The 26,650-nt window shown below is 42.8% G+C and overlaps 1 long non-coding RNA gene across 5 annotated transcripts in view; it reads left to right on the top strand.

Annotated features, from left to right (window-relative positions):
• Nucleotides 1-26,650, top strand: part of LOC146811204 (uncharacterized) — a 117,739-nt gene that overhangs the window by 63,974 nt on the left and 27,115 nt on the right. For 4 of the 5 annotated variants that reach the window (XR_014966695.1, XR_014966694.1, XR_014966697.1 and 1 more), the window contains 2 exons: nucleotides 9,287-9,304; nucleotides 26,317-26,334. The exons of the other annotated variant lie outside the window; for it this stretch is intronic. This is a non-coding gene — a long non-coding RNA (uncharacterized LOC146811204). The remainder of the gene's footprint in view (nucleotides 1-9,286; nucleotides 9,305-26,316; nucleotides 26,335-26,650) is intronic. 5 annotated transcript variants of the gene reach the window in all.

The raw sequence follows: 26,650 nt of genomic DNA, 5'->3' as shown, positions 1-26,650 counted from the left end.
GGTTGTACATAATAGTCAATATTGAAGGGGACCCTATATGCTCTGCAACATAACATGGTCTGTCATAATTAGCTTTGAAACGTTCGACCCACATTGCAGCCATAATATGCTGCGACAAGGCGATGCCTTGTTTATCAGTAAAGAAAGGACCGTTTATGACCTCACAAAAATTACCGCTGGATCTAAATGCACATATAGAAACAAGATCATGCCAGGCATCTTGTTTCAGCACATGCTTTCGGCTCTGTAGGGTAGCTTTATATTGGGTTATAAGGGAAGCAACTTTACATCTATCCCTGGGCTTTCCCTTAAGAGCCATGAGTCCTTTCGCAGAAGCACCCAGACCATTTGACATCTGTAGATTGGCTTGGTCTGGATTAAGTAAGGAGGACTGCCACATGTCTGCCAATAATCTCTTACAAACAAAAAAAGGTCTCATTTGAACATTGAGGGTCAAGACACAACATAAAAGAATCAAACCAATGATTAAGCAATTTACAGTGGAAAAGCCCAGGGTCAATATCATGCCATCTAAGCCTTTGCCCCTGTTCAATGTTAGACAACCGACCATGGATTAGATTCTGGGAGAAATCCACCTGTTGCCTCCAAGACAGTGGTAAGAAGAGGATTGTGGTCACTTTTTGTGTCCCAAACCACATCATAGTGTGTCAACAGCTGCAGCAAGGTTGCAGAAACAAAAAATAAAATCTATAATAGTAGAGGCACCACTTTCCATAAAAGTAGGTTTAAGAGCACTGCCCCCAAACAGCGCTGCACCCTCACACAGCGCACATAGCTTAAACGGATCTCCTAGTGCACTTTGTACAAAGTGTGTATGTGAAAAGGACTGTAAGAACCTATCATACCATTTTCAGTCATCACAGCAATGTCGATTGAAGTCTCTCATTAGAATAACCAGGGTGAAAACATTGCAGATTGAGGGCAACTATAAAACACATATCTGATAATTCTACCTTGGTCAGCTGTAAGAAGACGGCAATTAGCATTCTACAAGTTAATAACAAGCAACCTGCATGAGCTAGAGAAGGACAACCTGGAAGGGTCATCCCTATAACCTGCAATGTCAGCAATGTTCCAGGAAAGGATGACCAATGCAAAAGGAGGTTTATTAATACAACTCTTTGGCTCTAAACGTGAAAGTTCCTGTAGCCCTGGGGGTACAGTCAATGATGTATGTCAGTTAGTAGTGTCCAAGGTACACAGGGGATCAAAATAATTTGAGAGGGGTAAACTGAACAAACCACTATGAAGATTACCAGGGTGTCCAGAAAAACAAGAAGCACCTTGAGTAAAGCCAGCTGTACAAAGAGTACTAGGGTGTGAGCTAGGTTATAAGTGAAGATGTTTGTTTTAATCCAATGGTACAGGAGTGTTACTTGTTTTGGGATTGCGCTGCAAAATGAGTGACCTTAGAATGTTTCTCACGCTAAACGTGTTGTTAAAGTTAATGGCGATGCAGTTACCAGGTAGAGTTTTAGAGCTCTTGCCAGCAATGCAACACACCTAACCATATTTATATGTTTAAATGGGTGCAGGCTGGAGGTCAGCTGACCATGAAGTGAACAACCTTATTTCTAAATTGGTGGCAATCTTCGATAGAGTAGGCCTTCAATTTAGGAACATTGGTCAGGATGACAACAAACAGAATGGCTGAAGGGGAAAGATCTAAGCATTCCTGGTCTCCATCGATCAGGGGGAACTTTTTTGCCTGAATTTGGCCACCCACTGGACAAGGTTATCCCTGAGCAGAGTTGTAAAGAAGCTTTGGGAGATTGCATCCAAGGACTGTCAAGCGATCTCCCACTTGAAGTGTCAGGGGCAGAAACACTGCTCGTAACATTTGATCGCACACTTTCCGTGTCAGGATAGGTTGAGTGAAGGGTGGCATGAGCATTGGTATGATTCCTGAGCAGGAGTACTTCACTCGACAGAGACAGTTGAGACAATAGTTGATAAATTATTGGCAAAAGAGGTGACTGCTGAAAGGACACCAAGCTGCTTTTCGACAGTAGTCTATCACAGCATTCCCTATATAATTCAGTGGTATCTTTTAATGTTTTTAACAAACTGCCCTATTGAAAATTACATAAAGTGTAAGAAGTGCTAGCAACTTTCAGATTGGATGATGAGGTCTTGCCCTGAAATGAGGCCTTTGCTCTGCCCTTTCTTCTAGGTGGAACACATAGGTGGAGCATTGCAGGGTCACATTGCTCGTGAACAGTTTAATTTGTAGTAATAGGCCTGGGGCTAGGAGATGGAGAAGTAGACAATACTGTAATATGATCTGATGCCAAACTGGTGGAGTTCTTAATGTGAGGATCTATAGATGTTAAAGAAGTAACAGAAAGGCCCGACACTGCAGGGCTAGTGACAAGGCCAAATTCCTTCTCCACTGTAGTGAGCCCTTCGTTAACAGCCCCCACCACCGAGTTCAGATATATTAATATATATTCGGTCCGTTATGAGGTCTCTTTGATATAGGTGTTTGTGAAAATTGAAGCCAAGAGTGGTGGCCTGGTATGGTCTTGTTGGGGAGGGGGCACAGGGGCGGCATTTTAAAGCGCCTGCCCGGAGCTGGCTGCTGACAGTCTCCGCTTTCCCTTCCTTGCTGGGGTTTCTGAGCCTAATGGTCCTCTGTCCCCACACACCACAAAAAGTGTCCAGTGGCGGGGAACAATGGTGGCTTTTTGAACCACCCACCTGGAGCTGGCTACTGACAATCTCCACCTCCCTTGCAGGGGCTTATGAGCTTTGTGGTGCTGGGCTCACAAAGACCACCGGAAAGCGTCCTGCAGCATGGGTAACAGAAGCACCTTTACAAAGCACCTGCATAGCACTGGCTGCTGACTGTCTCCGCCTCTTCTGCCTTGCAGGTATTTATGGGCCTCATGGTCCTAGGCCCCTGCACACCACCAGAGAGCGTCCAGCAGTGATGCAACAGCAAAGCCTTTTTAAAGCATCCACCCGTCATTAGCTGCTGACAATCTCCACTTCCCCTGCCTTGCAGGGGTTTCTGGGCCTTGTGGTTATGAGCCCCCACACCCCCCACCAGAGAGCATTCCCGCTGTGTGAATCATTTTTGCAAGGCACTGGATGGTTGGGTGAAGGGCAGTGATGTGAATGATTACAAAGGGCTATATAACTTGATTGCAGGGGGTATATGTTCAGTCTTTGGTTTATAGAGCTGTGCCAACACCTTGTGGATAGTAATCTCACTGACCCCAGGGAGGTTGCTAAGGAGACAGACCTCTGACTCATCGCCAGGGTCCATAAGAAGTACCTGGGAATGACCCCAAAAGGGTGGTTCAGGCTATTTGCAGTGTTAGGCAGAGGTCAAAGGAGACACAGACAGGACCCAGAGCAAGGTGGGGCAAAAGGGTTCCCATGCCCCTTCTGATGAGGGAGGGTTTGGTGGGCTGTGGTCAAGGGTGCCCCATTTCTAAGAGCTGGTAGGGGCAGCTGCCCAGGGTCCCCTAAGAGTACAGAGTTCAGAGGCCCATTGAAAGAGGCAGGGAAGGAAGGGCTCAACCCTTACCCTTACTCAGGTTTAGGGTATAGATTCGACCCATGGGCTATTAGGAAAGAGAGTAGAAGGATAGTGCCTGGAAGTGTTTCTCCCCACTCTGAGAAACTTCAGAGGTCACAGAACCCTGGATGTCCTGGGACCTGGCTCTTGACATTGGGAGCTGTCAGTAGCCTCTGTTAGTTGCTGTCCTTATAAGCAGATATTTTCTTGGGCTGGTGACCAAAGTCTGACCCGATGGGTGGCATAGGCCACATCACTTTGTTGGCCATGATGATACTGTCTGCCTAATGGGATGCATATGTGAGCAAATTAAAGTTAGGCCCTGCACAGATGGGGTGAGCAGAAGGGTTTCCAATAGGTCAGTTCAGAAGGGCATGGAAATGACTAATGCTGCTGCAGTAGAGGGGCCTTTTCTATGTTCTACCACCTAATCAAGGAAGCCCAACAAGTATTGCGTAGTCATTCCTGTCTTTTGGCTAGGGGGGGTTGTGTTGGACCTGGCCCTCTCTGCAGAGTGATCCTCAAACTGTTTGCTTTTACCCCTTCTATTTTTGCGGAATTCGTTTTGTAGGCTTTAGGGCTCTGTACACGTTACCACTGCTAACAAGTGCTAAAGTGCTTGTGCTCTCCCCCTAAAACATGGTAAAATTGGCTTACACCTGATTGGCATATTTAATTTACTTATAAGTAACTGGTAAAGTGGTATACCATATAGCCAGGGCTTGTAAATCAAATGCTACTGGTGGTCCTGCAGCACTTATGCGTATTCCACTACTGTGAGGCATGACTGTCCCATAGAATAACAGTGGGTTACCTATTGCATTTAACAAGTGTTAACTTGTGATTGTGAACAGGTATTCATTTCATGTTTGGTGTCTGGGAAATTGTAATTAAAAAGTCTTTTAATGGCAACGTTGGATTTTAAGTTAAAGTTTGAAAATGAGACTTTTAGAAAGTTGCCATTTTCTTGCCCTAAACTATTTGGTACCTGTAGAGTATCATGGGCCACATGGCTAGGTGTAGTCACTTTCTGGCCATGCGGAAGGACTCTCAGAGGACTGCCTGATGCTCTGTCTTGCTGTGTACTCCACAAGACTGCTTTGCTGCCTGGAGTCTGCTTGACCCCTCAGAAGCTTGCTCTACTGCTTGAGCCCTGCTTCATCGCCTGCAGCCAGGACTACCATAATGACTCCAAGGGCTCATTTGATGGCATCCTGTTCAGAGCCTCAGGGACAGAAAAGTCTCCCACCATCTTGAACCCACACCTTCAGCCAGCCTGAGTGAGTCCTAACCTTCCATGTGGTGTCCCTACACTACTAGACTTTTGGTGGTGGTGGTGCAAAAAGATGCCCAGATTGCTGAAATCCAAAACTTGGTACTTAGAAACTTTTTTGCTAAAACAGCTCCTAGAACTGAGAGTAGACTGGGGCAACCTGCTTGTCGATTTGCCTAAGGTGTATCACCGGTTAACCTTACTTTGCAGCAGCTCCACTGTGTTCTTCTCTGCAACAGCAAATCATGCTCAGCGGTCCTTTCCTAAAGGGGTATCAGGTTTCAGGGAACTCCTCTCTGCTACAGCATCTTGATTGTTCCACTGCAGATTTTGGACTTCTAAAGAGGAGACTTAGGATCTAATTATGATCTTGGCAGATGAGATTCTCTATCACTAATGTGATGGATATCCTGTCCACCATTTTATGAGTTCCGTAGGATATTATGGAATTGTAATTTGGCTGATGGGATATCCATCAAATTTGTGATTGAGTAACTGTCTGCCAAGCACGTTATCAGGTCTTAATTCTGAACGTAAAAATCTTCACCTCGACTTTGTCCAGTGGCTCCCCGACGACAACGTTCCCTCCATAGACACCGCCTTTAGCCTTGCCCTACTGAAATGCACCTTCTCAGAAGATTTTCTTCAAAACCCAGTCCTGCATGACAAGATGTCTGCGGTTTGCTTTTTGATCGTTTAGGCACTAGTGTTCACCTTGAACTTAAAAAAATCATAACTCCAGTTCAACTGACTGGAGTTTTTCATTTTAGTGTCAAACAAATGATTACAATGTGCTCATTTTTTCTAAATCGGTGTGGGAATGTTCTTGTGTTGCTTTTTCACTTTATTATTGTCTGTGCGCTGCATAAATACTTTGCACATTGCCTCTAAGTTAGGCCTGACTGCTTTTGTGCCAAACTACAAGTGGGTTAAGCACAGGTTAAGTTATTGATTTTTGTGGTTCATCCTGACAGAGATTATGGTTGCTAGTTTTCACCTGCCTCAGCCAGTAACCCAAGTTCTCACAGCAGCCTTAAAGTTATAATGAGTATGTCATGTTTTATCGTTTAGGGCTCATACAACTGGGGCTGGGCATCAGCACCCCGGTGCTAACAGTACAAAATCTAACAGCATGAGTGCATAGTAAATGGGCATAATTACACAAAAAGGTACTTTCTCACAAAGACATCAAATACAAACCCAGCTTCACTCTCCAAAGCAATACCTACAACAGCACAAACTATAAAGCAGATAGGTAAAATATTGCATAATGGTTAAACCTCAAAAAGGTTATACATTGAAGGAGTCCTAAAAAGGCAGATCACCTCACTGTGCAAGGCTTAGTCCAAATGGATGAGTAAATAGCAAACACATGAGTCTTCAACACTCTCAGATGTCCAAACAATTGTGACAACTGCCAATAAGAAACTAATGACATGGCAGTAGAGATTCACTTGTCTCTTTCAGACAGTTAGCTTGAAAAGGGTGTATTTTGTAAACAGGGAAATATGTATTGAAAACAGTGAAACTGAAATACTTGAACACACTAGTTGGTTGTCATTAGAAAAAAGAGAAGAAAATATGTTGCAAGTTGCGCACCAACTTTAATGACTATTTTGTTATTGCACACTGACCAATGTACTAATAGATTGGTTCGCAAAAACCCAATTCATAGTTGGTTTCTATTCAACCGGCCTCATGCACACTAATGTGCTAGGCCACAAATTGTTACCCATTATGAATCGCAGAAATTGGCTATTAGGCTCATTCATTGTTTAGACTGTTCATCCAAACAATGAGTGTAAAAGTCCACATCATTTCAAATAATATTTTGAGCTCTGCACAGACCTATGACATAATTCGATTAATAGAATCATACAATCTGCTTTATAATGAAGAATGAATGCATTTTTATTTTTTTGCATTCATGGAATAAAAATAAACTTTACAATTCAAATGTATATTACATGCCCACCTGGATTGGGCACAAGTCACTAAAGTTATAACAAATGCATATTGCCACAAAAGTAACACATACATATATAATGGAGGAAAGCAGTCATAAAATCTAAAATATAAGAACAGACCTTTTTCCCGTTTCTATAATGCCTGGATTTTGTCCATGACTGTAGTTGGTGGAGGTGTGATAATGCTTTCTGGCTTTGGTTTCTTAAGCTCTCTGCACAAAAGTAAACATCACTTAAAATGTATTTATTCTGCCTTTCCTAAATTAGGGCGATGTTCCATTTACGGTAAATACAATTTTGGATCTGTGTGAAAACAGTTCATAATCAATGTGACATCATGTATACATGACATTTGCTGATTAAAAACCAAGTATATTCTTAATGAGCACTAAAGTCACTTTATGAATGTATTTAAGTAAATACATAATCTAAGATATTGGGTTATTAATTGGGGTGAATGTGAGTCCACCATAAGAAATAAGGTCACAAGCTTGCCTGGGTAAAACATAGTTTGAATAATTTAAAACTGTACTTAACCCCTCGCACTTATAGTACAGAACAGACAGGCTTAACTTTGAAAAATGTGCACAACATTTGGCAGAAAAAAGCAGCTAAAATGTAAAATACATAATAAAAATCTGACAATCAATTTCTAAAAATAGAGAAAAACGTAATGAGCAAAGTGACATCAAAACAATAAAAATCAAGTAGGAGAATTGGAGGTATGAATTTCCAAATATTTAAAGCAAAAAGTGCCAATAAAAAGTAAAGTGCTAATCAGAGTGTATTATTCATGGTGGTCTAGGACCTAAATGTAATTTCAAACTGACAGTGATGCAGCGCAGTTGAGATACCCAAAGAAGGTTTGTCCCAGTCAAGTATTTTTTTTCTCACTTAGTCTGTCGTGAAGCAATCTGAAAATCTGATAGCTGTTTAGTGAGGTCCACTGAAGTCATTAAAATTGGCAAGAAAAGCTCCAAGAGGGAACATTCAAAATTCATGTATGCCATAGTGCTCTCATCAGTCTACTTTTGATGCCTTTTTATGGAGACCAAAATCCTACAGTAGGGCAAACCTGTAACTCCCTCAATCAGACACTGTTGCAGTGAGGTTCTACTAATGCTTGATGGTCCCAGACTCTACGAGGTAGATAGGTAAAGTAATGACTAATGGTTAAAGATAAAAACTGAATTCAGTGAGCTCAAACAAGAACATCAACTAACTGTGCTGGGCTCTATCCAAATGGCTATGTAAATAGTAGACACATCTATAAGACACATAAGTCTTTAACACCCTCAGATGCCCAAACAATGATACTAAAATTAAATAAAAAAACTAATCATTGTTGGGTTTGGAGGTTCTGCCTAATGCATAGCGTACTATGTCTATATACCATTACCTAGTTGAGGAAGTGGATGATTACTGGGTCAATATGAAGGGACATGATCATACTCCCAAGATTCCTTAATTTTCAACCACCACTGCAGCCTGTTCTTTTCTTTCCTGTTTTTTTTAAAATTTGTCTTTTGTTTTTCTTTGGTTCCTGTTATTAATATACAATAATGTTATTTTCCATATACATGCCATATTGTGTCCTGTTTCATATCCTTAAAATGGCTCTTCGAGCATGTTTTTGACAGTGAACATTTTTAAAAAATTGTTTATTAAAAAAAATAACGGAAACTAATCATATGGCAATAGAAATTCTCTTGTCTATTTCTGAAAGTTAGCTTGAAAATTGAGTTTTTTGTAAACAGAGAGATATTCAATGAAAACAGTGAAATTGAAATACATAAACACACTACTAGTTGGTTGTGATTATCAAAAAAGAAAAGAAAATATGTTGCAAATTGCGCACCAACTCCTACTGAATCTATTCTGTTTTTGCAAACCAACCTGTTTATTAATAGGTTGGTTCGCAAAAACCCAATTTATAGTGGGCTGCAATCAACCTACCTAATGAATACTAATGAGGTAGGTCTCAAATTGCAACCCAATATAAATCGCAGCCAATGGATATGAGGCTCACTAACTGTGTGGATAGCTCCTCTAATCAAGAGTGTAAAAATCCACATCATTTCAAATATAATTTTGAAATCCACACAGACCTAAAACATAATTGTATTCAGATAATCTGCATTACTGAAAAATGATTGCATTGATTATTTTTTGTATTCATCAAATAAAAATTAACTTTGCACTTCAAATCTATATTATATGTCCAAATGAATGCAACACAAACCACTAGAATTATTACAAATGAACTATTGGCCAAAAAAGTAACACATAAAAATATAATGAATGGAAGCAGTCATGAAATCTAAGATATAAGAAAAGAGATTTTGTTCTTGTTCTGTATTGCTTTTCATTTCTTCCATGTCTGTAGTTGTGTTTGGTGAAACTGTGATAATGTTTCAGCTTTAGAATACAGTGTGTAATGCTTTCTAGAGGAATATAAATATCACCTAAAATGTATTTATTTTGCCTTTGTTCATTTAGGGTGGTGTTCCACTTACGGTAAGTTCAGTTTTGGATCCATGTGCAAATTGGTTGCTAATCAATGAAAAATTATGTGTACATCAACTTTTCTGACTACTTAAAACCGAGTATATTCTTAGTGAGCACAAAAGACACTTCATGAATGCATTTAAGTAGATATATAGTGGAATATATGGTGGCCTTCTGAGATCTGCAAAACCACCATATCTGTGATTTCTTTTAAATAAAGCAATTTAAAAAAAATGCTACCTGTTATTCTTAAAGGAAAATGGGATGTTTTGAAAAAAAAACGTTGTACCTAACATTTTCAAGGGTAGGCAGTTGTGCATGGCTTCTCCTAAAAGATATTTATAGGAAAGTCATCTATTTTTCCCTGATCACGCTCATTTTTTGACTGATGCCCATGGTTACTGACTCTGAAAATGCCCTGGGCTCTGCTAACCAGGCCCTGTGCCAGTGGTCTGTTCTTTAAATGTATATGGTAATTGGTATAATTCTACTTGGCCAAGACTACCCACCTGTAAGATCCTAGTATATAGTAGGGCATGTAAGCTTAGTGACCCCAGTGGACTTAATGCACTTATGTGTGCACTGTTGTTATGTCCGTTGTCATTTTAAAGCCAGGCCTGCCTAGCGGGCTTGTATTAAATTACACCTATGTCATATTCGACTTTGGAATTAAAAGTATTTCCAAAGCCCAAAACTAACTTTAAAAAAAAATAAAAGATTACTAGTTACGCATAAGGCCTGCCCTAGGTGCCCCAAGGGTAGGGTGTCTTGTCATAATAAGCAGGGCCTGTTCCCAAATATCTTTTATATTTCCCAGTAGGGAAAAACAGCCAAGCACGTTTTTTCTCTATAGTATTGCTGTTAGCCCCCTAGGCTAACATGGGAAGGCTGTGCCCTGTAGCAGCCTCTTCCGATTGACCAGCCTTTGACAGCCTGAGTGAAGCTACTACCTGAGTAAGTGGGAAAAAGCCTGGGGCTGAAACAATACAGCTATTTCGTGGGAGGTGATTTGCTTCATGGAGAAGCCAGGGAAATGAAGGGGGCTTGGGAGAGAGGCTGGTCTTCGAAGGCTGGAGGACAGATGGCACAGGACCTAGGCAAGCCCCCACTTCTTTGGCCTCCAGCTACATGGGAGCCCCTCTAACTAGATTAGGAGAGGGGCCGGAAGGACAGTGTAATCAGATGTATATTTCAAAACATAAAGAATGAGCCCACTACTAACTCAACATTAACTGCTTTCAAAGTCCCTTAGTCCTTCTGAAATAAGGAACCCTTTGGTTCTTTTAAAATAACCCTCAATCAGCAACCTAGTTGGTGACATGCTTCATCATGGGTTTTGAGTGCCCCCAGGGTGTGCTTTGATACCATATTTACTGCAGAGCTGGGTTTTCTGAAAGTGCGTGAAGAGTATGAGATTTTAAAGTGTCTCAAAGTCTACCACTTGATTTGGAACATCATTTAATGGTTACCTTGGGAAAGTTTAAAAATGTGGGGGATATATTTTAGGACTTTAACAGTACTTTTATAACCCTTGTTGTGTGGTCATTATGTTTAGGCGAATATGACTCTTTACCACGTGAGTCATTACATCAGGTGCCTTCACAACGCAGTTGTTACAACAACTGCTTTTTTACCACGCAATGCCGTTACTACGCAAGTCAATAAATCAACTTGCAGTAGATGGCGCCGTAACATTAGGAATCTATAACTTACTATTCCAACTCCAGCCTACGCAACAGTAGGGAATGAGTTGGAATAGTAAGCTCTACTATTCCTTATGTTAGAGCATCATCTACTGCAAGTTGATGTAATGACTTGCGTAGTAATGGCATTACGTGGTAACAATGCAGTTGTTGTAACAACCGTGTTGTAAAGGCATCGCGGTCTAATGACTGCGATGTAAAGATTGTTTCAGCCATTACTATGGGCCCATCAGGGTCATTTTGGCGTTTATCAGGACCAAAATGTGTAATGCGTATGCACCCTAAGGCACGCGCTATAAGATACTGTTATTGAACTTACATATCAAGAATCGCCTCTTGTGACTTTACCTGTTGTGTGGCCTTTCCATACAACATGGTGGCTCTGAGTGGGTGGATCCCAATGTCACACTTTCATCAAAGCATTTCACTCTTTGACTCGTGCCTCTAGAGACTTATCTTCCCAAAGGAACCTATAAGGAACAAGCTCTGAAAGTTTGGGAACTTTCTACATAGTTTTCCTGAAAACTCCAGGAGGAGACTGGCTCATCATCGAGAGTCAAGTCACCACTGTCAAACCGTGAATCAGCCTGACTGCGCGGGTTTGGTCTGCTGAAACGTCCGGAGCTCCTTGGCATTGACACTGAGTACAAAGACTTCTAGAGGCTTACTGAGGCATTGCGCTGCTGCACGTTGCCATCGTCGAGGAAAACTCCAGATCTAAGGAACCCAAGGACCCTACATCAAAGACAGCTCCAAGAAAAGACTAAGGGGAGTTTTTATGGGAATTGTGGCTCAGGGCAGCGCAGCAAGTTACCTTGCTGTGCTGACCACCATCACAGGGAAAGGGCAGGAATGCACCGCATTTATCCAATATGGTGCATTTCTGTCCTTTACCCATGCACTGGTGCCATTTTGGCAACCTAGCACCAACTCAGGCACCCTTGCATCATGGTGCAAGATGGCCTGTGTTTGAGGCAGGATTGATTTTGAGCAGGAAGGAACACGTTCTTGCACAAAAACAATCCATAAAGGTGTTTTTCTCTTTCTATGTGTGCTGCAGAATGCAGCATACATACAAAGAGGAACAAACAAAGATAAATACAAATATTTCTCCTTGTTATGCCTCACCCAGAGAGGGGTATCTTTTAAGCACATTCCCAGTTTTATGAGATTTGGTAAATCTGGGATGCGTCAAAAACCATGGGTATTTCCCATGGAACACTTCCCTTTTGCAGAGTAATGCAGTGCCATGATTGGCGCTGCGTTGCATAACTCCATGTTTACAAAGCCATTCAAAGCTATGCAAAGTGTCTTGGATGGCTTCATAAATATGACTTGGAGATGTGTGTTATGCATGTACCTCATTACGTAGTGGAAGCATGATGCAAGGCCCTTGTAAATATGCCCCTAAATCCGAAGGTAAACTTTTTACCAGGAACTAGCGCTTAAACATTCAGGCCCGCGCTTTATCGCAGTCAGCCTAAAAGTTGGACTTTGTACCGGTCCAGCACTGCCAGATAGTGGGTGGTTTAAGCATTTTGGTGTTAGAATGCACAATTTTACAAATTCATATCTCAGGTTCCTTTAAATTGGATTTTTGTCAGAGGCAACACGCTCATGATGGTCACTGCTCCCACAGTGGCCAGAGCCCTACTTGGCATCTTCACCAGAGTAGACTTTCCAAAGAAGGAACTCTGATTCGAGGGAGTAAATTTATGTACACCTATATGACAGCAATGTGGGATGAATGTGGCGTCGCTTAAAAGTTCACCACCCCATATCATCCCAGATCAATGGTCAGGTGGAAAATTCATATACACCCTGAAGTGTATGACCATGGGTTTATCTGACAGGGTCAGGACATGAGATGTTCTACTTCCATACCTTCTGTTTGCTTAAAGGGAGGGGCCGCAGAAAGGAGTTAGGTTTAGCCTATTTGAGTTACTGTTTGGCCATCTGGTAAGAGGGCCATTGTGTTTGGTTAGAGAAGGTTGGGAGAAGCCTCTCAAAGAGCCCATACAAGATGTGCTTGACTATGTGCTAGGCCTTAATTCCTGTATGGTAGAGTACATGAGGAGAGCAAGCAAAAACCTGGAGGCCACCCAAGAGCTGATTAAGCTTTGGCATGACCAGATGGCTACTATGCCTGACAAGGAGCGTTTCGCTGCAGGAGCGTTACGGCGCTGCTGAGCAATTTTTAAAATCTTACCTGTTTATTTTCTTTTAGGTACCGGACTCGCGCTTCACTCCTCCCCTCACTTGCACTGTAATCGTGCCCCTCACCGCCGTTTGGCGGGCTGGTCCTGGGGAGGTCGGACATCTTGGATTGGGGTGGTGAGGATTGGGCTGACAGCGCTCATTGCGCATGCGCCAGCGGGGGAACGCGTAGTTAATGCTCCTCCCCTAGCGCAGCGGGATCGCGCAGCGGGCGTGTCCTCGCGTGGCCGGAGTCGTGCCAGAGTCCTGCCCGTCTGCGCCCGTCCGCGCTAAGGCCGTGCGGGACGTGGCGGGCTCTGGCTCGGGTTCGCGAGAGTTTAACAACGTGTCTGCTGCCATGCTGACATATTCCAGGGAGAGCATGATGTCCATCAACCAGGTGAGTCGCTGCTGTGCACGCCCGCCTGTTCATCCTCTCTGCGGTCCGTACCGCTGTCCATGCAATGGCCTGATACTTGACCCCCCAATGCCTCTCCCTCGGAAATCTCCCTCTGTTTTCCATCATAGCAGGGTCGCTTCTCCCTCTTTGCGGATAATGAACCTGAATGTGAGGTCAATTTTGAAACATCAGCAAAATCTGTATGATCTCATTGAGGATGAAGCCCCGGACATCCTGGCTTTAACTGAAACATGGCTTCAGGAAGCTGACACTGCCATTCTCAATCTGGCATGCCCCTCTGGCTATTCGATGTACACCTTGAATAGAGCATCTAGAGGGGGGGGAATAGCGCTGATAGTTAGGTCCTGTTTTCCCTGTGTGTGGAACAGCCTTAAGATCGCTGGCTGTGAAAGCGCCTCTTTCAAAGTCTCTGTCAATCCTGAGTTTACACTGTCTGGGATGGTGGTATATCGTCCGCCAGGCAGTGATGTGTTGTTTAGAAATGCGTTCTCGGATACTGTCGGTACTATGACCACTGACTGCGCCAACTTCTCTATACTGGGCGATTTAAATCTGCATTTCGACACACTCTCCAGTTTGACGGCTCGTGCCATCGCTTTGGACCTAAAGGCCTTCCAATTGTCCCAGCTAGTTTCACAGCCTACGCACATCGGGGGACATATTTTGGACCCTTTCTTTACTAACTTAACTGAGGCCAAAGTCACTGCAGTCACCCCAGTAGAATGGTCTGACCATTTCCTGGTGTCTAATCAGTGTCCCGTATCAGTGACTCTTCCCATTTCTTCAGCTAGACGGGTACTCAGGAGATCTTGGAACAAACTCAGGTTGGAAGACTTTCACCATCTTTTGTTGGTGGAGCCCTTGGGCCCATTGAACAATGTGGATGAAGGGTACGATCTCTTCTGCTCCTGGCTTACTAGGGCTCTGGATGCGTTGATACCTATTGTATCAACTAAGATCAACCCTCGCGAGTCTAGTCCCTGGTATGGCGGGGCCTTACGCGCCTTGAAGGGAGCCTGTAGACGAGCGGAGAGGGCCTGGCGGAAGACATATGGGGCTGATTTAAAAGCCGCATATGCTGCTTCGGTTAAGCTCTATCACCGGGCCATATGTCGTGCTCGTGCGGCCTTCTATGCTGAAGAATTCCGGAACAGCACCAACCCGTCGAAGGCTATCTTCAAAGCGGTGAAAGATCTTATGGCCAAACGGACTACCTCTTTAGCCGAGAGTTCTGTTTCCCATTGTGAATCCCTGGCTTCCTATTTTTTGGGAAAGGTCCAAGCCATCTATCGGACTTTCCCTAGCACTGGGGTTCCGCTGGGAAGTTCCAATGAGGCACTACGTCAGATCGCCCTGCCCTCATTTCCCCCTCTCACCTCGGACGGGTTTGACAAACTTGCTTTGCAAGTTAAATCAGGATCTCCATCTGATCCGGTAAAGCCTGCTCTCTTTCGAGACCAGACTTTTCTGGGGCGCCCTGTGGTGCGCTCCCTGGTCAACCTCTCTCTAGAGTCGGGGGTAGTTCCAACTAAATGGAAGCAGGCGGTAGTGTCTCCGATCATCAAAAAACCCTCCTTAGACCCGTCTAAACCTGAAAGTTTTCGCCCCATCTCGCTGTTACCTTGGCCGGCAAAGTTGACAGAGGCCCATGTCAATCTGGCCCTGTCGGAACATCTAGTCCGGACCAACGCCCTTGACCCTACACAGAACGGTTTCCGCGCTGGTCACAGCACGGAGACCGCTCTCCTCGCTATGGTGGAATATCTGCGTGCTAGGTTGGATGTGGGTCAGACGGCGGCGCTGATATTGTTAGATCTCAGCGCCGCCTTCGACACTGTATCTCATGGCATCCTCCTGCATCGGCTTGAGGAGATCGGTGTCAGTGGTCTGGCGCTGCAGTGGTTCCGCTCCTTCCTGGACAATCGTTCCTTCTGTGTGGCCATTCCTCCCTTTTCGTCCAGTCTCCAGCCTCTGGCCATGGGGGTTCCGCAAGGGTCTTCGCTAAGTCCCACGTTGTTCAATCTTTACGTGAGACCGCTGGCTGATGTCGCGAGGCAGTGGGGCCTTACTTTGGTCTCATATGCCGATGACACTCAGCTGGCGGTCACCCTTAGCGGAGATGTCCATCAAGACGCCCCCAGGTTTCAGTCCGGACTGAAGGCGGTTGCCTGCTGGTTGACAGAAAACTGTCTCCAGCTTAATGCCACAAAAACAGAGGTGATGGTTGTTGGGAAGGGAGTGGAGCTCTGGGGCGATCAGTGGTGGCCTTCTGAGCTGGGCCCCACTACGACCCCAGTGTTGGAGGTGAAAAATCTTGGGGTCTGGTTGGACGCTGGCCTTACCTTCATAGGACATACTAAAAAAATGGCAGCCTGTTGTTTTGGTCTATTAAGAGGTCTTAGACCAGTCCTGAAACACTTTGATGCCCCCACCAGACAGCTTGTAGTCCAGGCTACTATCATCTCTCGCCTGGACTACGCTAGCTCTCTTCTGGCTGGGGCTAATCAGGCTGAGTTAACTCGCCTACAGCGGGTTCAAAATGCTGCGGCCAGAGCCATTGTTGGCCTACCCAGATTTTGCCCGGTGGCGAATGTCCTTCGCTCTTTGCATTGGCTCCCTGTAAGGAAGCGTATTCTTTTCAAAGTCCTTTGCTTGACTTTTAAGATATTAAGAGGTATAGGCCCAAAAATCCTGTCCAATCCTATTTCTTTCTATGTCCCCACTCGTAGCCTCCGATCTCAGGGCCAGGCTCTTGCTGTGGTCCCTAGATTCAGACTCTGTCGGATGGGGGGTCGCTCCTTCAGCGTGAAAGCTGCATTAATTTGGAACACCCTCCCAGTTGAAATCCGTCAGTTAGACGATCTGCTTTCTTTCCGGAGAGCCATCAAGACTTTTTTGTTTTAGTTGTCTATCTTAGGCGTTCCCGTTTCTGTTATGTTGTGTTCCTCCTTGTCTTTGCGCCGGGACGCTCCTTGGCTGGAGTAGCTGTGCGCACAATAAATCAATTTAACATAACATAACATAACATAACAGATGAGTACCATGCAGGACAGTTGGTGTGGGTGTTGGAGCGTGTGGCTCCCAAGGCTTTCCAGGACTACTTGACTGAGCCCAGCCCCATTCAGGAGACACAGGGTGAGTTAACTACTTGGTGGAGCTTGGCACCCTCAGTAGTAACCACAGGGAACTCTATGTCAACAGATTGAAACATCACCAAGACAGGGCAGACATGACCATGCTGAGTGTCACAGATGAAGGAGGGGAGAAGGCGAGCGATAATCTGCCAGACCTCCTCTCCACCCAACACAATATGGGTCAGTGGAGGGAGTAGTACTCACTCCCAATTTGGAAGCCAGGCAGCAGAAAGCCTGCAGACAAGTTTTGGAGCAGTTCCCTGACCCCGGAACTCGCCACTTGATGTGTCCATGATATTGACACTGGCGACAGCCTAGCTGTCAAAAACAAATTCTACATGTTATCTGACGAGGTCAAAGCCAGCATTAATGCTGAGGTCGCCAAGATGCTTGATCTGGTGGTAATTGAACCCTCTGAAAGTCTATGGGCCAGTCCAGCGGTATTGATGCCCTAACCTAATACCCAAGGGGGAAGAAAGAATTAAGGTTGTGTGTGGACTACAGAGGTTTGAATGAAGTCACCAAGACTGGTGCTCACCCCATATCTAGAGCTGAGGAGCTCCTTGAAATGTTTGAGGCTGCAAGTACCTGTGTACATTTGACTTTACCTTAGGCTACCAGCAGCTTACTCTAAGTACAGGAGAGATCAGCATTTCCAACCCAGAGGGCCACTTTCAATTCAAGGTGATGTCCTGTGGTTTGAAAAATGCTCCTGCAAACTTCCAAAGGTTGGTGAATAGAGTGCTGTCTGATTTGGAAACTTCCATGCTTCATATCAAGATGAAATAGCTGTAGTCAGTTCCACCTAGGAGGAGCACCTTGTCCACCTTAAAGAAGTGATTAGGGCCCTGCAGAAGGCAGACATGACTATCAAGGCAAGCAAATGTCAGGTAGGAAAAGGTTCAGTGGTGTACCCTGGCCACCTGTTAGGTGGTGGCTTTGTATTACCTCTCCAGCCCAAAACATAGACAATCCTGGATTGGGAAGTTCCTAAGACCTGTAAACAAGCCAGGGCCTTTCCTGGTCCAATTGGGTACTACAGGAGGTTTGTAAAGGACTATGGGACCATTGTGGCTCTCCTGACAGAACTTACCTTAAAGAAGAAGCCCAAAAAGGTGATGTGGATCCCAGAGCAGGCCTTTGCCACACTGAAGGAGGCTATGTGTTCAGCACCAGTCCTACTGGCCCCTCGCACAGACTGTTGCTTCAGAGCAAGGAATTGAGGCAGTACTGGCACAAGTAAATAAAGAGGGCCAAGATCAAACAAGTGGCTTTATCAACAGGCAATTAATGCCCAGAGAGCAAGAATGGAGTGCCTTGAGAGGGAAGCATTTGTTGAGGTCTGATCCTTGAAAATACTGAGGCCATACTTGTTTGGAACTCATTTCCGTGTGGAAACTGACACACAGATCTCTCAGATGGCTCATGCAGATGAGGTGGGAGAAGCCAACATTTTTAAGTTGTCCATTTACCTACAGGTGATGGACTTTACAGTGGAACAGAGACCTAGGACTGCCCATGCCAATGCAGAAGGACTTTCCTGGATTTAACACTCAGATGTTGATGACTACCAGGGTGTAGGTTAGGTGCCAATCGCCTTTCTCAGGGGGGGCTCATAGGAGAATCATCCCATTTGCCCTGATCAGCCTCATGTTTTGACTGATGCTGGTGGTTACTGACTCTGAAAGTGCCCTGGACTCTGCTAACCAGACCCCAGGCCAGTGCTCTGACCTCTAAAGTTATATGGTAAATGGTATACATCGAATGGGCAAGATGACCTTTAAGTCCCTAGTATATGGTAAGGCATGTAGGTTTAGAGACCCCAGGGAACTTAATGTACTTACGTGTCCTGCTTTGCTGTCTGGTGTCATTTTAAATCCTGACCTGCCTTACAGGCTAGTTTTGAAATAAGACTATGTTCAATTTGACTTCCAAAGTCCAAAACAACTCTTTTATTTTTATAATTTACAAGTTACCCCTAAGGTCTGACCTAGTTGCCCCAAGTATAAGTTGCCTCATTATAAAAATCAGGGCCAATTAAAATATGTTCCATATGCCGTGGTGGGGAAAAACGTTTTTGCCTATAGTAGTGCTGCTAGCCGATTAGGCTAACATGGGAAGGCTTTATTAAACTTGGAGCTAACTAGCAATCTCATTCAAAGTACAAAAATAATCGTTACAATAAATCCAACAACTTGCCATGGCCGAATGCATTATAACTATTACAGGAAAGTGTTTTAGAACTTACTATTCTGAAGTTACCTAACACAGCCCTGTTTCATCTTCTTCTGATTGGCCATCCTTTGACAGCTTGAGCTAAGCTGTACCTAAAAGGTGTGAAGAGGCCTGGGGCTGAAACAATACACCCATTTGGTGTGTTGGATACTTGATTCTTGGTGAATCCAGAGAGAGGAAAGGGGCTGAGGAGATAGGCTGGATTTCAAAGGCTAGAGAAAAGATGTCACAGGACGCAGGCCAGCACCCACTTCCTTGATCTCCAGCAAGATGGGAGCCCACACTAATTAGATTAGGAGATAACTTTACCCCTATTGGTTGGGGTTTCCGCTCTCTTGCCTGTCCACAATGGAGTATAAATATAGCAGAACTGCAGGAGCTTCTCAGAACTCTGCCTGGGCCAAAGGAAGAAGTAGGACTGCACCACAGAAGGCTTACATTCACAATTCCTGCACCTGCTGCACTCTCAACAATCCACAAAGAAAAGACCATGCCTGACTCAAAGAATAACAGATGGACTCCCTGAGTTGTAACAGGTATAAAAGTGCTGAAAGAAGTCACTTTCATCAGACAAAGAGAGGACTACCCAGCTGATCAGTTACAACTGGATGTTTCTAGACTGCACAGGTGAATCGCGGGTGATTGCGTCCATGCCCCCAAGAGGCAATCCAGTGTCCCTGAACCCTTGGCTGGACACTTATCTCCTCAAAGGAACCAATAAGAAACAAGTTCTGAAAGTTTGGAAACGTTCTACAAAGTTTTATTGAAAAGCTCTAGGAAGAGACAGGCTCTTCCTCCATAGTCAAGCCGCTCACATTGAACTGTGAATCAGTCTGACTACACTGATTTGTTCCACTGAAAAGCTCTAGAGCTCCTAGCCATTGATGCAAAAGGGAAAGAGTTCCAATGGCTAATCGAGACATAGCTCTGCAGCAGGCCACCTTGTCGAAGTGAACGGCGGATCCGAGGAACCCGACGACTTGACATTGCAGAGAAAAGCTCCAAGAAAAAGAACTACAGGCAATATGACATTAGTGCTGCAGGGCGGCACCTCAAGTCACCTTGCGGTGCTGCCCTCCATCACAGGGAAAGGGCAGGAATGTACTGGTGCCGTTTTGGCTGCCTACCACAATGGTGCTAGCATGCCTGTGCTGTAGGCAGGATTGTTCTCGAGGAGGAAGGGGCACCTTACTGCACAAAAACAATACTGAAAGGCTTTTTCCTCTTACTATGTGTGCTGCAGAATGCAGCGCACATAGAAAGAGGAAAAACAAGGAAAAATAATAAAATTTCTCCTCATTACACCTCCCCTGTGGAGGTGTATATTTGTGGTGTTTTGTCAAGGTTGCCAGGTTTGTAATTCTGGCAATGTGTCAAAAACTATGACAATTGGGTGAGAATACCCACCACTACACCCATGGAATGCCTCCCTTGCACAGACTGATGCAATGCAGCGATTTCATAAATGTGCTCCTATGTCTGAAGGTGAACTTTTGACTGAGACATAGCACTCAATTGAGTCAGCCCGTGCTCCACCACAGTCAGCCTGAAACTTTGACTTTGTCCTGGTCCTGCACGACCAGATTGCCACGACTGACACTTTAAGCTTTTGGAGCTAGAATGCACAATTTTTGGTTTAATCTTTTGAAATTCATATCTTTGGTTCCTTACCTTGGATTTTTGTTGATTTAATTTAATTTCATAGATACACATATCCTATATTTATATAAATGGGTTTTGGATTTTCAATGTGTTGTGTCTTTGACTTATGTACTGTTTTGGTGCAATTCAATTCTATTCAATTCTTTTCTAAATATCTTTATTAAACTTTACGGATAAAATCATAAAAGAACATAAAATAATAAATACAATACACTGCATCTTGAGTCCATTAAACTATTTGAAACAATTTAGATAATGAATAATTTTATTACTAGTATTGCATTAATAGAAAACAGAGCTCTATAAGTGCAAAGCCACTAGAGGACCACTCCTCCATAGATTTCTGACCACAGAATCAGCAGCTAGCCGAGTAATACTTCTCAGCCATCCATTAATTTACTATTTCTAAGTGACAGTTTGAAAAACACAACACACACTGTCTCAAACAAACGTGCTGCCCATCAGCTGCAAACATAATAGGCCATTGTTACATTTCTAGAAGGCAAGAGGTTTCAGAATATGTTTAAGATAGCTTAGAAAGAAAGGTCAATAAAATGTACAGAAGAACATAAAATGTGTCAAAGACAGCTCAGCCAACCCATCAGAAGGGCAGGCCAGTAGTCCGCTCCTCCGAGGCTTCGAGTCATCAGGAAAACACAAAAAGTGCCAAACTGTACTGGCCCAAATGCAAATAAAATGCCATCTCCCCTGAAGCTAAAAGAATATAATGTGTGTGGCACTTTTTAAAGACACCCACTGTTCTTTGTATACTACAGAGCTCTGTGTGGTGGGACTTGACTGGCTACTTGTCAGATTTTTTAAGGTAGCTGAAGTGGTAAACTTTTCATGGAGACCAATATTAGCGAAAACCTTATTAGCATATTTCACCCAGGGTATAGCTAGGCCCTTGTCTAAACTGAGGCAGTCCAAAACAACCTCCCTGTTAAAATCTTTATTGTGGTCTGTACGATACCTTAATCCACAACAAAAGAGGTGCCAGCTTAACTACATATGAAATGTATTGTTCGTTATGCTCTGAATGCGAAATTTTGTTGGAACTAGTTGGTGGGAGATTCAGGAGTCACCTACATATTGGATTTTTATCCACCTGTATAGTAAAAGCAGTATAGGACCACTGCCCCATAAATTGCTGAAGGGACACTTTGCAAAGTATAAATTCTAATGTAAAGACAAATATAACCCCTGACTTCCTTACGAGTGATGTTAAATAAAGACCCAGAAGCCCTCCTTAACCTGACATGAATAGCATTAACCTGGGTCTGCCAAGAACCTGTGGAACTGAAAATGACACCAAGGTAACTAAAATTCTGAACGGAGCTCAAGAACTAATCTAAAACTCGCAGGGACCACAGCTTTCTCCTTTCTTGGCTGCATACCATTAAGTGAGATTTCCCATATTGAGTTGTCAGATCTAGGCTCCTCATAAATCTGATGAAGGATTCAAACAATATACAGAGGGAACTAGGGGTGCGGGCCATTAGGACAGCGTAATCAGCATATACTAGAGCCGGGACCAGGACGTTGGCTATTTTAGGTATGTCACTAGTAGCTGCCTTCAGGTGAACACCTAGCTCATTGATGTAAATATTAAGAATCAGAGGTGCCATGATGTACCCCCCACACACCCCTGCTTAAGGGAAAGATGCCTGTAGTTTCCCCTCACAACCGTATCTAACCCTAGCCCCTATGTTCTGATCAAGTGTATACAGAAAGTTCACCAAGGGGACTTTCACTCCCATATCTAAAAGGGTAAGCGATAATTTAGTCCTGTTTGCACAATCAAATGTGGTATATAGGTCCAGAAAAGCAAGGTACAGTGGGCAGAAACTAGAGGAGGTATACTCCCCCACAATCATGTGTAGGTTTAGACACTGTTCCACAGTGCCTAGCCCAGGGTGAAAACAATACTGACAAGGGGTTAGAATTTATTAAGATTTGCCCAGATTTGCAAACGATTCAAGATTACCCTCCCTACAGTTTTTACTGTACTATCAGTTAGTGAAATCAGACAATAGCACTTAAGAGACCCATGGGCTCCTATTTTTAAGATGAGTACTATAACTGAGTGGGCTCAAGAGCTTGGTATCCTAGTGCATAAAGCATTGTTAAACATATTTGTGAATAGAGGGTCGCACAGGTCAACATTGGATTTGAGGAGATCGATGTGTATTCCATCTGGCCCGGGAGATTTACCGCCTGAGCATTATCTGATAGTTAATCGATCTGCTAGTTAACTCTATTTCTTTGAGGGAAGCCTGGAGTGGAGGGGAGGTTATCAAATGGATGCATAACATGTAAATGCAGGTCTTGTCCTCATTTAGCTGGTAGACTGAGGGGAAATGCTTAATCCACTCTGCGAGATATTACAACCTAACCAATCACAGGGAAATGCATCCCTTTGACATAGTCTATTGACAGCATCTCAAAATGCTTTATGGTTTTTCTGTGAGACTGCCAACTCCAGCTAATCCTAGTACCTGTTATGTAGTCAATGGTAATTCCCTCTAGCCTCCTGCACCACCTCAATGTCTGTTGGAAGTTCAGAGTGAGCCTTTGTCAAACGATGGTTTGCCATGGAACACAGCCCATTGAACAAATATGGACCATCTTGAGCTGGCTGAATGGGTTTTAACTGGTAATTTCTAATACAAAGACATAATTACTGAAAGGCTGCAAATAAAGCTTCTCCTGTGTCTTCAGCTAGACACTCCATAAAAACTGATATATTCTTTTTGAGGAGGGAATTTAATGAGGACTTTGGGTCCTTAAGTGACAGACCCAATCTTAGCCTGTCACTTGAGTGTTGCACCAGCCAGTGACCGTTTGTCCCTCCCCATAGGGAAAACCCCTTCTAAGCAGAGTGGATTATGATTCCCCCATTGTGTCTTAGTATATTTAGTGAGCCGTTAACAAAATTCCTCTGGTAAATATTTATCGATAATAAATGATCACCCCACCCAACCCCACAGAGAGGTACACTTGGCCCAACATCAATACTCTGTCATTCTCAAAGGAAGTACTCTCCTAGGAGACCAAAACTTAAGACAAACTTAAGACAAAATCCTAACTTTACTACTCCTAAATGCCTTTTGTGAATACTGAAAGTCGTAAAGTTAGGATTTTGTCTTAGATTACTTTATTGAATTGGGCCCAATGATTTTAACTAATTAACCAGTTAAAATAATAATAAAGGTGCACCCTGTTGTTCTGTTAAAGCTGTCTATTGTTTATGAATGTAGATGTTTGGGGTAAACACATATTGATTTCAAATTTATGATAAGGTATCTTGTGCTTTGTAAAAAAGAAAATCTAGTTAAAGTGTTTAGACTCAACTAAATAGAAAACAGACACACAATCCATATCTGTAGCTGCCCGTATCAGGATACTATTCTGGAGTTATGCATAGCCGACCACCCTGCATGGGGAATAGAATCCTGTATGCAAATACATGTTTCCTTTTTTCCTACATTAGTAAATTATTTTCCCCCATGCCCTTGGAGGAAACCCTTTCTTATTTATGACCAACATCCCAGAAAAGGATCAATGTCAGCGCCAGGCTAGATTACAACTCTGACCATTTCCAAAGCAGAATGGGGCATCAGTTAAATGTGTGAAAGATCACAAAAGTTAAACAGACATCTTTGTGGGCATTCACAAACTTACAAGGCTACTCACACATTGGAACTCCTTGGTGGGATTTAGGAACTCCTTGGTGGAATTTTGACTACAGAGAACTTATCACTTGTGGTGGAATTCTCCAAACTCATAATTTGGCTTAACCGTACCAGGAATTGCATTTTGAACTCCTGGCCGGCATATGTAGGCTAAATCTGATTACAGATATAAGATACAGCCAAATTTTCCTTTGAGAATAAGAACTAATGTGCTTTAATACAGAGATTTAAAGAACAGCAATCATATTTATAAACCTACACTAGTCAGATTTCACAAAACATTAAAGTGCATGCTGTAAGAAAACTGTAGCCTAGTGTTGGACCTAGCCCTCTCTGCAGGGTCACTCTCAAACTGTTTGCCTTTTTCCTTCACTTTTTGCTGAATTCATTTTTGTTGGCTTTAGCACTCTGTGCTCTTTACCACTGCTAACCAGAGGTAAAGTGCTTGTGCTCTCTCCCTTAAACATAGTTTGATTAATTTACACCTGTTTGACATATTTGATTTACGTATAAGACCCTTGTAGAGTGGTATACCCTATACCCAGGGCCTGTAAATTAAATGCTCAATCAGACACTGTTGCAGTGAGGTTCTACTATTGCTTGATGGTCCCAGACTCTACAATGTAGATAGGTAAAGTAATGACTAATGGTTAAAGATAAAAACTGAATTCAGTGAGCTCAAACAAGAACATCAACTAACTGTGCTGGGCTCTATCCAAATGGCTATGTAAATAGTAAACACGTCTATAAGACACATGAGTCTTTAACACCCTCAGATGCCCAAACAATGATACTAAAATTAAATAAAAAAACTAATCATTGTTGGGTTTGGAGTTTCTGCCTCATGCATAGCGTACTATGTCTATATACCATTACCAAGTTGACGAAGTGGATGATTACTGGGTCAATATCAAGGGACATGATCATACTCCCAAGATTCCTTAATCTTCAACCACCACTGCAGCCTGTTCTTTTCTTTCCTGTTTTTTTTTTAATTTTTCTTTTTTTTTCTTTGGTTCCTGTTATTAATATACAATAATGTTATTTTCCATATATATGCCATATTGTGTCCTGTTTCATATCCTTAAAATGGCTCTTCGAGCATGTTTTTGACAGAGAACATTTTTAAAAAATTGTTTATTAAAAAAAAAAACGGAAACTAATCATATGGCAATAGAAATTCTCTTGTCTATTTCTGAAAGTTAGCTTGAAAATTGGATTTTTTGTAAACAGAGAGATATTCAATGAAAACAGTGAAATTGAAATACATAAACACACTACTAGTTGGTTGTGATTATCAAAAAAGAAAAGAAAATATGTTGCAAATTGCGCACCAACTCCTACTGAATCTATTCTGTTTTTGCAAACCAACCTGTTTATTAATAGGTTGGTTTGCAAAAACCCAATTTATAGTGGGCTGCAATCAACCTACCTCATGAATACTAATGAGGTAGGTCTCAAATTGCAACCCAATATAAATCGCAGCCAATGGATATGAGGCTCACTAACTGTGTGGATAGCTCCTCTAATCAAGAGTGTAAAAGTCCACATCATTTCAAATATAATTTTGAAATCCACACAGACCTAAAACATAATTGTATTCAGATAATCTGCATTACTGAAAAATGATTGCATTGATTATTTTTTGTATTCATCAAATAAAAATTAACTTTGCACTTCAAATCTATATTATATGTCCAAATGAAGGCAACACAAACCACTAGAATTAATGCAAATGAACTATTGGCCAAAAAAGTAACACATAAAAATATAATGAATGGAAGCAGTCATGAAATCTAAGATATAAGGAAAAAAAAAGAATTCTTGTTCTGTATTGCTTTTCATTTCTTCCATGTCTGTAGTTGTGTTTGGTGAAACTGTGATAATGTTTCAGCTTTAGAATACAGTGTGTAATGCTTTCTAGAGGAATATAAATATCACCTAAAATGTATTTATTTTGCCTTTGTTAATTTAGGGTGGTGTTCCACTTACGGTAAGTTCAGTTTTGGATCCATGTGCAAATTGCTTGCTAATCAATGAAACATGATGTGTACATCAACTTTTCTGACTACTTAAAACCGAGTATATTCTTAGCGAGCAAAAAAGACACTTCATGAATGCATTTAAGTAGATATATAGTGGAATATATGGTGGCCTTCTGAGATCTGCAGAACCACCGTATCTGTGATTGATTTTAAATAAAGCAATTTTTAAAAAATGCTACCTGTTATTCTTAAAGGAAAATGGGATGTTTTGAAAAAAGGTAGGCAGTTGTGCATGGCTTCTCCTAAAAGATATTTATAGGAAAG

Source organism: Triturus cristatus, chromosome 7 (assembly GCF_964204655.1).
Source record: "Triturus cristatus chromosome 7, aTriCri1.1, whole genome shotgun sequence".
NCBI lineage: Eukaryota > Metazoa > Chordata > Amphibia > Caudata > Salamandridae > Triturus > Triturus cristatus.
The sequence above is the reverse complement of the archived record's forward strand: the minus strand, read 5'-3'. Positions and strand labels throughout refer to the sequence as shown.